This window comes from Rousettus aegyptiacus, unplaced genomic scaffold, assembly GCF_014176215.1.
Source record: "Rousettus aegyptiacus isolate mRouAeg1 unplaced genomic scaffold, mRouAeg1.p scaffold_m13_p_10, whole genome shotgun sequence".
Lineage (NCBI taxonomy): Eukaryota > Metazoa > Chordata > Mammalia > Chiroptera > Pteropodidae > Rousettus > Rousettus aegyptiacus.
Window position 1 is genome coordinate 33,342,735 of NW_023416285.1, and position 11,737 is coordinate 33,354,471.

The window sequence follows — 11,737 nt, forward strand, 5'->3', positions numbered from 1 at the left end:
ATATGATTTGATCTTCATGTAAAGTAGATCTTAATGATGAACTATCTTTAGTTTATTTTGGCACCTCTCCATATTATTCTCTCTATAGTCAAATAATAAAAGATCTAAGTTGGATTTAACGTTCTTAGCAGATGATGTCATAAATTCATTACTGAAGCTTACCTTGTTTTCACATGGTTAAATATGTCTTAAATCTTGTCGCAAAATGATTTGCAAAAAAAAAAAAAGACACTATTCCAAAAAAAAGAACTGTATTTTTGAATTTAATCTTGTAAATTGCTTCAGAAGCAAATAAGAATCTCTATGTAATCTATAGGATTATGTGGAACATGACACCTAAACTCATCTTCTTAAAGAGTGGTCTTTACTTACCTAAATTCTTATTTTTTAAAAAACAATAGTGAGATGAACAAACAAAATAGCATTAATCGATCTGGTTTACTTTTTTTTTTTTTTTTTTTTAAGAATGATCATGTATAGTATGCAGTTTGCTAGGCGTCACAGAGCAAATTCTAACAACAAAAAAAGGCTAACTTCCCAGATCCTGTGCCTAAAGACAGCTTTTCCTTCTCAGATAAAGTCATGAAATTAATACTCAGGGATAATTTTTCACGAACGTCGATAAATGTAAACTGCTGATCCTAGAACAAGTAAGTTAACTACCAATTGAAACTTCTGTGCAATAAATAGATCATTGTTTTAGTTGTTAGGAACCCGGCGGCGTTGGGAAATGCAGCCCAATGCCAGGAAGGCTGTGGCTGGCTGGCCGAGACCCTGGGAGAGACACAGTCCACCAACCCTTCGTGGACCGCGGGGCTGGAACCTGCTTGCTCCAAGGGCCGCCGGGAAGAGTTCCGAGAGCACCCTGCAGTGCGCAGGCCTCCGGTGCCCTGATGGTGTAGTTCCAGGTCGCGTGAACTGGGTTGTCCCAGGGTCTTACCCGGTCAGAAGAAGGAAAACGCTAGTCTTGTATTTAAAATTAAAATTTCAATTTAAAAGAAAAAAGAAATTTTGAAGATTTTGGAGCAAAAAGGTAAGCTGAAGGACCTAAATTTTGCAGACAAAATTTAGAAAAAAGTGTCCCTTACCAAGACTGCAAAGAGAAAGGAATACTCAGGCAATTTTTCATAGGCCTCTGGCATCTTGTTTATCAGCTGGTAGTTTCAGATTTATGTCCTCGTCACCCATTTTGACCTCACAGACCTTTAGGGATTAGTTTTCGTTTCAGCTCAGCAGTTGAATTCAGCCCAGTGGTAGTGGCTGCCTGCCCGACAGCATCAGAAACAGTAACATTCCAGGATATGGCTATTTGACTTTACTCAGGAGGGATGGCAACAATTGATGCCTGCTCAGGGGATTTTGTACAGAACATGATGCTGGAGAACTACAACAACCTATTAATAGGCTATCAACTCACCAAACCAGGTATCATTTTCAAGTTGGAACGGGAAGGAGAGCCATGGGATGTAGAGGAAGAAATGTTGTGAAGACAATCAGAGGACTAGAAAGTTGGTGAGTGGATGGAAATAGAACAGCAAGGATTTGTGAAAGGAGTTGCGACCATACTGAAGAACACCTTGACTGAGGAAAAAGACAGTTTGCTTATATTAGCTTGAATCTGAATTCTCTACTTCATATTATCTAGGTACTTTCATTTTTTATCACTTTCCCTCAATCCTCTATTATCTCTGAAAATATGTATGTAATGCAAAAGTTGGGATACATTTTTCTTAACATATATGTTTGATGTGTTTTCTATAATGTTAGAAGTTGTACTCCTTGAAAAAAGTCTCTGGTATTCAATTTAGCATGCAGAATGTTTTTAAGGATCCTTGAGATCAGTGCTTGTAGGATTAGAAGGGAACAGGATTGAGCAGAGAGAGAAGTTGAGCTGCAATCCAAGCTCGACAGCAGCCCTAGTCAACCTACAGAATGGACTTTCAAAGTTGTGTTAAATTGGGCTAAAATGACTGGCCTTTGTACTTCTGCATAGATTAGTCATTGGGCATGGGCCACCCCAGGAACAAGTTTGACCTTGTATTAGATGTCTCTCTGCAATCACTTGAAAGGGCTGACAGTTCAAAGCTGCCTGGCAACTGTTCACAACTCCCCAGCAGCTGAGGCAGTAAGTCCTTCACTGAAAGGTACCATATTACAATGTCCACTATATGAAAGAATGATTATCCCTGTGAGTTTATTTTATCTTGCTGTAAAAGATACTCTCTTAATACTCTATAGAGATTGATTTTATCTTTTGATTAGAAACATTTTAATTATGACATGTCATATTCAAAACTTTTGCAAATAAAAGATTATTTCATAAAGGAAATAATTATCCACTAATTTAGATTTTTAGCTTTAGGATAACTGACATATCCACATGTTGACCTTGCTAGAAGCAGGGTTCACCTCTGTGTATGAACACCCTCTGAAATTTTGAATGCTAAATGATTTCCTGCATGGATGCTGACCTAAACTTTCAAACACGATTAGATCAGCATGATAAAGCAGACTTGGAGCAAATTCTAAAAAGCACCTCCCTGTTATTTTGTCACTGGTCACCTCTTACTGTGACTACTTAAGGGGATTTAAGCTAGGACTTTAAAATAAAATTATCTTAAATACCATGCCCTTGATGACATAAACATTATCCTTTTTACTTTTCCTAAAATATTTTTATCCAACTACTTCCCACTTCTGCCTAGAGAGCTCGGGTTCTACTAGTACCACATGTAGGGGATTTATAGGTTCACAATTCTGCTGCTTAAGCTCTCTCCATATTGCTTATTTTGTTCATTAAGTTCTTAACTTGAAATCTGATCTTCCCTAGGTTTTCATCTCCTGTATTTGGCATGAACCATTTAGCCCCTTCAATTTTCCTTTGTGATTAGTCTCATCCCTGAGCCAGCCTATTTCTGCTTCAGCTATTTTCCCCTATTGTTAGAGAATTAAGTTCTTATTCCCACCCTTTTAAATCATATAATTATCTCTGAGCTAGATTCTTTCTGTGGCACTTGATCACTTCTCTTATCATCACTAAGTTTTTTCATTGTGTAAATCCTTTCTACTCACTAATAAAATTTGCTCGACCCTTTATGACATACATTTTGTGTATTTATTTATTTTTTTGTCGTGGCAGAGTTTCCAATGCTCTGGTTTAATCTCATCTGTACATACTTCAAAGTTTCTACCAGTAGACAGAAAAGGCCTATGGCCTCACCAGAACCAATGTGCCATTTAAGATAAATTTGTACAAGAAATATATGCAAGTGCTATGTGTTAAAATAGGCCTTTGTATCTACTCGCCATTTTTTTTTTCAATTGAAAATCTATTTTGCTTAGCTCTTAGACTTTATTTTGCTTTCTTCAGTGATTCATAGGTCTTGGGCTAATAGGTTTATTATTTACTCACCAAACAATGTTTCGCTAACATAAACGATTATAGGCAAGTGTACATTATGATTATTTCGGTTTCAGTTAATAGAATTATCTTAAATTCACTGTTACTTTGTGGAAGGAGGTATATGATAATATCCATAATACCAATTAAAATAGAAATATGACAAGAAAAATAGTCCTGTTGGTTATTTTAAAGTGTAATGGTTTCTCTCTAGTAACCAACTCTAGCCAAGTTATCCAGACATTCTCTAGTCTATTTTTGACTAAACACTACTGTTAAACAAAAACTTTCATTGTCAAAACCTTTTCTGGAAAAAAAGACAAAAGTTTCTGTGGGTCTCAGGCCTGGCGGGTCCCAGGTCTGGCTGTGATCCATGCTCACAGCTAAGAATAGGACCCTGAATTTAGAATGTTACATTAGTGTGGTAGGGCACGTGAGCCTAAAATATGTAAACAAGTCAGATTATTATATCACACGTGTGTAGCTGAATGCCACTATTGTACTCTGATCTGTGTGGAGCCATGCAGTCCCCTGGGGAGCAGAAGGGGAGCACAAGACGGGGAGCAGAAGAGCAGAAACCGAAGCCCACTCCCCACAATAGAACTGCTCTCCCCGCAATAGAAGCGCACTTCTCACAATGAAGTTGGTGCCTGCAGTTTCATTCTCATGTCAGCATTCTTCCAACTGCACATCTCACCACTGAAACCTTCCCTTCTTGATCAGCTTGGCGCTGACAGTTTGGTAGCCGTATGCTAGCCAGAAAGAGGACCAGGTCCTGGGACATAGAGTTGACACCACCCGCAGCAGGGCTAGATGGAAAAAACAAACACGTCTACCATCCTGGAGCTGACAGGGCTCTTTTAAAGATGTATGTTGTTTTGAAAGAATTTACATTGGCTATAGTAAAAGAAAGCAGGAAAAGGTGAAGTGGGTACAGTTCTACCATCAGTGCATAGCCAATAAGGAAGAAATATTCACTACTTTAGACTGGCTGTGAGCAACAGTTTGGAAACTTTATGCTTAAGCAGGATGCATGGGCATCTCTTTATAGAGAGCAGCTTGAAAGTTAATGCAAAGCTCCAATACACATTCAGGAATGTGAGCAGCCTTTTGTCAGTTGGCCCACAGCTATTAACTGGTTACTTACCCTTGTCTTTTTCTCCCACTTCATAGCCTGCTCTGATTTAATTTAGAACATCTCAGATTTTTTTTTCCTGTCACTATAATATGGAAAATAGTTTTATGGAATAAATTCAGCCAAGTTGGAGAATATAAGACCAATACGCAAAAATTAGTATTATTTCTATACAATAGCAATACACAATCCAAAAAGAGAATTTTTGAAGAAAATTTTTTTATTTATAATAGCATAAAAAACTAGAATACTTAGGAATAAATTTAACCATAGTTCAAGACTGATACATTACAATCTATAAAACCTTGCTAAAATATATTAAGGAAGATCTGAATAAATGGAAAGACATCATTACATGTTCATAGATTAGAAGCATAGTATTGTTAAAATGGAGTTATTTCTCAGCAACATACAGATTAATGAAATTCCTATTAAAATCTAAATGGCTTTCCCCTCCTTGTTTTTTTTTTTTTTTTTTTTTTTTTTTTGAGAAATGGAAGAGCTAACCCTATAATTCACATGGAATTTTTAGGGCCCACAGATAGCTAAGACAACGTTGGTAAAAAAGAGCAAAGGCAAAGCACTTACATTTCTTAATTCCAAAACTTACTACAAAGCTATAGTAATCAAAAGAGTGTGGTACAGACAGACATAAGTACCAGTATATAGATTAATGGAATAAATCTTCATGACCTTGGATTTGTTATGATTTCTTAGGACACTAAAATCACAAGCAACAAAGGAAATAAATACATAAATTGGACTTCATCAAAATTAATAACATTCGTGCATCAAAGGGCACTTTCAAGAAAGTGAAAAGACAAACCATATAATGGGAGAAAACATTTGTAAGTCATATGTATGAAAAAGATACAATATCCAGAATATATGGAGAACCCTTACTACTCAACAACAAAAAAACAACCCAATTAAAACTTAGGTGAAGTATTTGAATAGACGCTCAACATCAGTTGTCATTTGGGAAATGCAAATCAAAACACAATGTGATACCACTTAACAGCCAATGGGATGATAATAATAATAATAAATAATAGTAAATAACATATTGCAAAGATATGGAGAATTTAAAATATATATATTGGTGGTGAGTATATAAAATAGTGCTGCTACAGTGGAGAAAAGTTTGACAGTTCTTCAGTAAGTTAAACATAAAATTATCATGTGACACAGTTATTCTGTTCTTAGGTATATACACCAAAGAATTAAGAACAAATAAAACCTTGTATGTGAGTGCTCATAACAGCACTATTCAGAACAGTGAAAAAAAGATGGAAATAACCCAGATTTTGATCAGTCAATGAATAGATAAACAAAATGTGGTATATCTATACAGTACAATATTATATAGCCTTTAAAGGGAATGAAGTATGATATATGCTATAGTATAAATAACCTTAAAAACATTATGCTAAGTAAAAGTTTAAGACACAAAAGGACACATATTGTACAATTCTGTTTAAATGAAATATTTAGTATAGGTAAATTTGTAGAGACAGAAAATAGATTAGTAGTTGCCCAGGTTTGTGGATAGAGAGGGATGTGTAGTGACTGCTTAATGGGTATGAAGGTTCCTTTTGGGGTGATGAAGGTGTTCTGGAAGTAGATAGGGTGACGATTGTACAATATTGTGACTATACTAAATTCCACTGAATTGTATACCTTGAAATAGTTAAAATGGTGAAGTTTATGTTATGTGAATTTTACCACAATAAAAAGTAAATTATGAAAAAATGCCCTATCAAATGGATTGTGTAAATTCTTCTTTAAATTTAATTTCTCATTAAAGTAGAAATTTCCTTTCAAATATTTGGGAAAATTTTTATCTTAAAATTCAAATGAAAGAGTATCTGAGGACTCTTCCTCATTTATTCCTTGTGACAGCATGAAATGGTAATTAATTTGCTTAGTCTGTTAGAAAGTTATTTAGCTCAGTAGATACTATGATCTTGCCACCAAAAAAGAAATTCTAGAATTGTATAAAAGATTGTGATTTGGATCATACAATTAAGTCTAATTACATGTGCATTTTACTGAATTGTAAAATCACTAAAATAAGTTTTCTTGTACTCTGTACCACAGATTTGTGGCAGCTGTTTCAACATTTGTTCCCCGCAAATTGTAATTTCCATCTGTAACTCTTTGTGTCAAAAGAGTCCTAGACCTGAGTGACATCAATATAATAGGTCATCACGCTGATTCTTAACTTTTCTGCCTCATTGTGGTAAAAATTGATCAAACTCAGAAGGGCCATCTTTACCCAGCAGCATGCTTTGAAAGAGCAATCATGCTCTCTCAACACTGGCAGCACAGTCATTGATTTTAGAATCAATGGGACAGCAGGGCGACACTGGATGTCTGATTGGCAGCAGGAAAATGGGTTAGAACATTTCAAACTTTATAAAATAAAAGCAAGTAAACATTAAATTACATGAAATCACATCTGCGCTGGCTGCTTGTTATCTAAAGATTTAGCTTGAGGCAGATATGAAATGCCCAACGTTCAACTTCAGAAATTTGAAAATCAGCCAGCTGTCCTGATCTTCTAGTCCAATGCCCAAAATTCTAGTTAACACTCAAATGTTGACTTATTTGTAAGGCGTCTTTCAGATATTTTATTTTGAAATTTTTATCAGTTTTAAAGAGCTGGGATCCTAGGTTGTGAGCTTGGATATGAGGGCACATCCCCAGAACACTCACAACAAAAAGCCTAGAGTTGTTTTGCAGGCAATAACTTGACAAATGCTAAGTTTATATACTGCAGAGGTATGTAAAACATGCCTGTTGGAATAAATGTGAAGTCGTGGTTTCATCTTATAAATAAATGACAAAGTAGAAAAAGTGACTTTAAAAACTACTATGGGTTTTTAGAAGAAATTATACTAAGTAATAAAATATTTATTCTTTATTTTTTTCCCCCTAAGCTTCGTTTCTTCTGGCTCCCTGCACATGCCTCCACTGATGCTTTTAACTGGATTCACTTATCAAAATAGTGGCAAATAGCAGTGTCCTTCATCCTCCTGGTACTGTTTTGGGCAGTTGACTTTAAGCTACAGTGCATTTCATTTTGATTTTGCAGACATCTCTAATCCCAAATAGCTAAAATTCTAATGCACTGTACACGATTTGTACATAAATTTCTTTGTACCTTTGTTTCTTTGACAGATGGCTGCTGCCAAGAATCAGCATGGGTGGGGAGCTAAAGTTCTACGAAATATAAGAATTGCATGCATAGCTAATATCCCTTCGGTGTATTCCCGCACTCCACATGATAAACAGAGACCTGAGCCAGAACTCCTGCCTTCTGGGATGGCCCTTACCGATGATGGCTTTGTCTCTTGCTTGAGTCCCAGTTCCCTAGTCTGTAAATCAGACATAATTGTGTTTGTCATCCCCTTTGCTTCACCAGGGGATTTTAAGGATTGCAAAACCACATAGCGCTTGACAATATAAAATGCTATGGTAATGGTTAAAATGAAGAATGACCTTGTCCTGCCAATGAGTAATTTACTCCCAGGGAGTAAGTTAGGCATCTGGGATGTGAATTAACTCTCTCAGGCCATCAGGGCACCATTTTCAGCCGTATGCCAGAGGGCATGAAAGAATATACTATTTCCATGTGAGGCCAAAGTACTTCTGCCCTTTCCACTATTCCTACACTTTTAAAGTAACTAAAAATTTATAAGGGAGATTAGATACTCTTGGAAAATACTAAAAATTAAATTTGGAAAATTATCCCAGTTTTATACATAATTATAGAAGTCACCTTAATTAGTTATCCCTTTAATATAATAAACTAAAATATTTTCATGCTGTCTGTCAGGTTCTCTCTCTGAGGTCAACCTTAAAGATTAGAAGCATGAAAATATCACAATTGTACTTTATAGCACAATATAACTTTCTGAATTATGAATTTATAGAAACTTTATTCTGTTGATTATTATCATTTTGTAGTGATGTATGTTCTTTAAGTTTACAACTTATTTTCTAAGCTGATAATTAATTTGTATTACTTTGCTAGAGCTGCTGTAACAAAGTACCACAAACTGGGTGGCTTAAACAACAGAAAGGCATTGTCCCTTGGTTCTGGAGTCTAGAAAACCAAGATCAAGTTGTCAGACAGATTGGTGTCCTCTGAGGGCCATGAGGAGGAATTCTGTTCCATTCCTTTCTTCTAACTTCTGGAGGTTTGACAGCAATCTTCAGCCTTCGTTAGCTTCTGCTGTATCTCCTTGATCTCTGCCTTCGTCTTCACATGGTATTCTGTGTGTGTGTGTGTGTGTGTGTATGTGTATGTGTGCGCACACACGTGTGTGCATGTGTATGCATGTGTCCAAATTTCCCCTTTTTAAAAAGATGCCTGTTATATCACTTACCTCATCTTAATTAACTAATTGTATCTGCAACAACTCTACTTCCAAATAGAGTCACATTCTGAGGTGCTGAGGTTTAAGACTTCAACATATGAATTTGGGAATGGGGTGCACATAATTCAACCCAGAACACAATTTTATCAAGTATAAAGTTATTCAAGCAGCAAGAAATAACTCATTATAGTCTGAAATTTATATTGAAGCCATGTTTATTTTTTAACACTCTTCATGGCTTTTTAGATTTCAGTCATCTTCAGTTTTTACTTTCAATGTCTGTAGTGTACCGATTGCTTTTACTCAGGTGTCTTATACGTGTACATTCTTACCCTTTCTAGAGTAATTTCTACATTATTAGTTTCCCCAGATCTATTACCATTGTTTGGATTACCACTTAATGCATTTGTTATATATTACCTGTTTACTCAAAAATTAATAAATACTAGAATCCAGGGTTTAATCTTAGTCTGACTGGTAGTAGATCTATGACCCTGGCCAATTGTTTCCTTTCTGATAAAGGGATTCAAAGTATTTGTAATAGGGTTTCAGAGAGGACAAAAATAGGATACTGAAAATAATGCTGGTAAAGTTGTTAGCATAATGCTTCAGACTCAGCAAATGCTCAGGTAATTTACTTGTTTTCATTTTGTTATTCAAAATGACTTAGTGTTATCTGCAAATTGAAGAGAAGACCATGGAGGCCTTTCTCCAGGTCATTTAACAAACTTACATAAGACAGTGTCAGTTTCTAGGTTAGGTTTCTGTAACGCATGGCTCTACCGAAACTCTCAAGTAGCTTATTCTTATAAGAGCATATAAGGCTTTTTGTGGTTTTCTTTTTGCTTTTTTCCTTGTTCCTATTTTGTATTAGCTGCTTGTCACAGTAATTCTGCTCCTGTCCCACATTTCTTCCTCATTCCAGAATGCAGGCTAAAAATAGCGCCTGAAGGCCCTATCTAGAACATGCTATTCTTGTAACAAAGGAAAGAAGACCAAATCAAAGTAAGTAATGGCCCTTAAAGCTTCTGCTCACAACTAGCATATTCTCACCACTACCCAAATTCCATTTCCCAAAGCAAATCATTTGAACCAGCATGATAGCATAAGATTAGCAAGTATATTCTCTCCATAAAAAGGCACTACAAGTCACATGATAAAAGGTAAAAATGTATAATTTTCTAACAGGGAAGGAGGGAAAAAAGAATCTGGAATATTGTACAATGTATCACAAAGACCAATCCTAGTTCCGACATCTGAAAAACACCTTTATTAGTATTTTTCTCTCTGTTGATGTGTTTGTTTTTTTTAATTTCAACCAATGGGTTTATTTTGGTTATTGTTATTGTTTCTAATCTCCTGGAAAAACATAATAATTATAATCTTGAAGTGATTAATATTAACAGCTTTCATCAAAGGCTTTTTGAAAAACATTTAATTGGCATACTTTTATCTACAAGCATATTTAATCTCTCCAAACTCCCCAAACCAATATAATGTTTACTTATATACAGATTCATAATACCTTTTCCATAATTATTCCCAAACATTCACTGGTCTGTTAGATATTTTTTGTTTCTGCCTACTTAGAAAAACTTTTCAGCTTCTTCTGGTAAAAAATACCCCAATATTTTTTGTTGTAATTAGTTACCCATTTAGCATTTCCAGTCCTCATGTCTCAGTTGGTTATTCTGTGCTTTAAAGTGTCACAATAATGCTTCTTGGGTGGGTGTTTGAATCAAGCTGAGCTAAACAGAACCAATAGGTGTGTGCCACCCATCTTTGACAGAAACTGTGGGGAAAGGCAATCTTTTTTTTTTTTTTTTTATGGAGTTTATGAAATACTGAGCCATACTTGAAGCCACTGATGACTCTCTGACCATCATGAAGATATAGATTATCTGAATTCTCCAGACCAGAAGAATTTCTGATTGCCAAAGAGGAAAACAAAATATTAATAGTATCGTTTGAGCACGTAGATACAACTTTAACTGAAGCTCAACTCCCTGGATCTGTGACCAATAGATTTCTCTTTTTTTGCTTTAATTGTTTTGAATTGTTTTTTCTATCATTTGCAACCAAAATAATTTTGACTCCTATATGCAATTTTCTAGAATCTTCTGGACTAGCAAGGAGTATGAATATATGCTTGCTTTTTGTTTCCCTTCCATTTTCCTTTTCTGCAAAAGTTTTCATTTGATCAGAGTTGTAAGGAAATGTTGTCTATTCTCTTGCCATCAAATTAGTATAACCAAGGATTATTACCTTATGATCAGAAGAAATTCCTTCTGAACTGTATGATGATGAAAAATAAAAATTATTATATAAAGAGTTATTTACTATAAATTATTGTCAAGTTTTAAGAAGGGAGGTGGCATTACGATGTTAAGCAAAAAAGTAGAATTTGGAATTAATGAGCCTGAGTTAAAAATCTGGCTCTGCTACTTCCTAGCTGTGTGACTAGGGAGAATTGTTTAATCATTCATACATTGCTTTTTCATTTTTAAAAAGAGGATAATACTAGACACCTAAGACAGCTATTGTGGGAATCAAATAAAATGGTATCTTTGAAAAGAATTTGTAAATTTTATAGAAATCACTGTTATTCTTACTTACCACAGTGCCAATGTGTAATTCCAGAATTAGCAACATTTGCATCAGCTGGGAGCTTGTTAAAAATCCAATTCTCAGATGCCAGCTCTACTGAATAAAAATTTTTGAGGATGGAGTCCAGGAATCCATGTTTTAAGAAGCTCTACAGGGAATCCTAGTGAAAATTGTCGCCTTAAAATTATTATACAAATGAAAGAAGCAAGT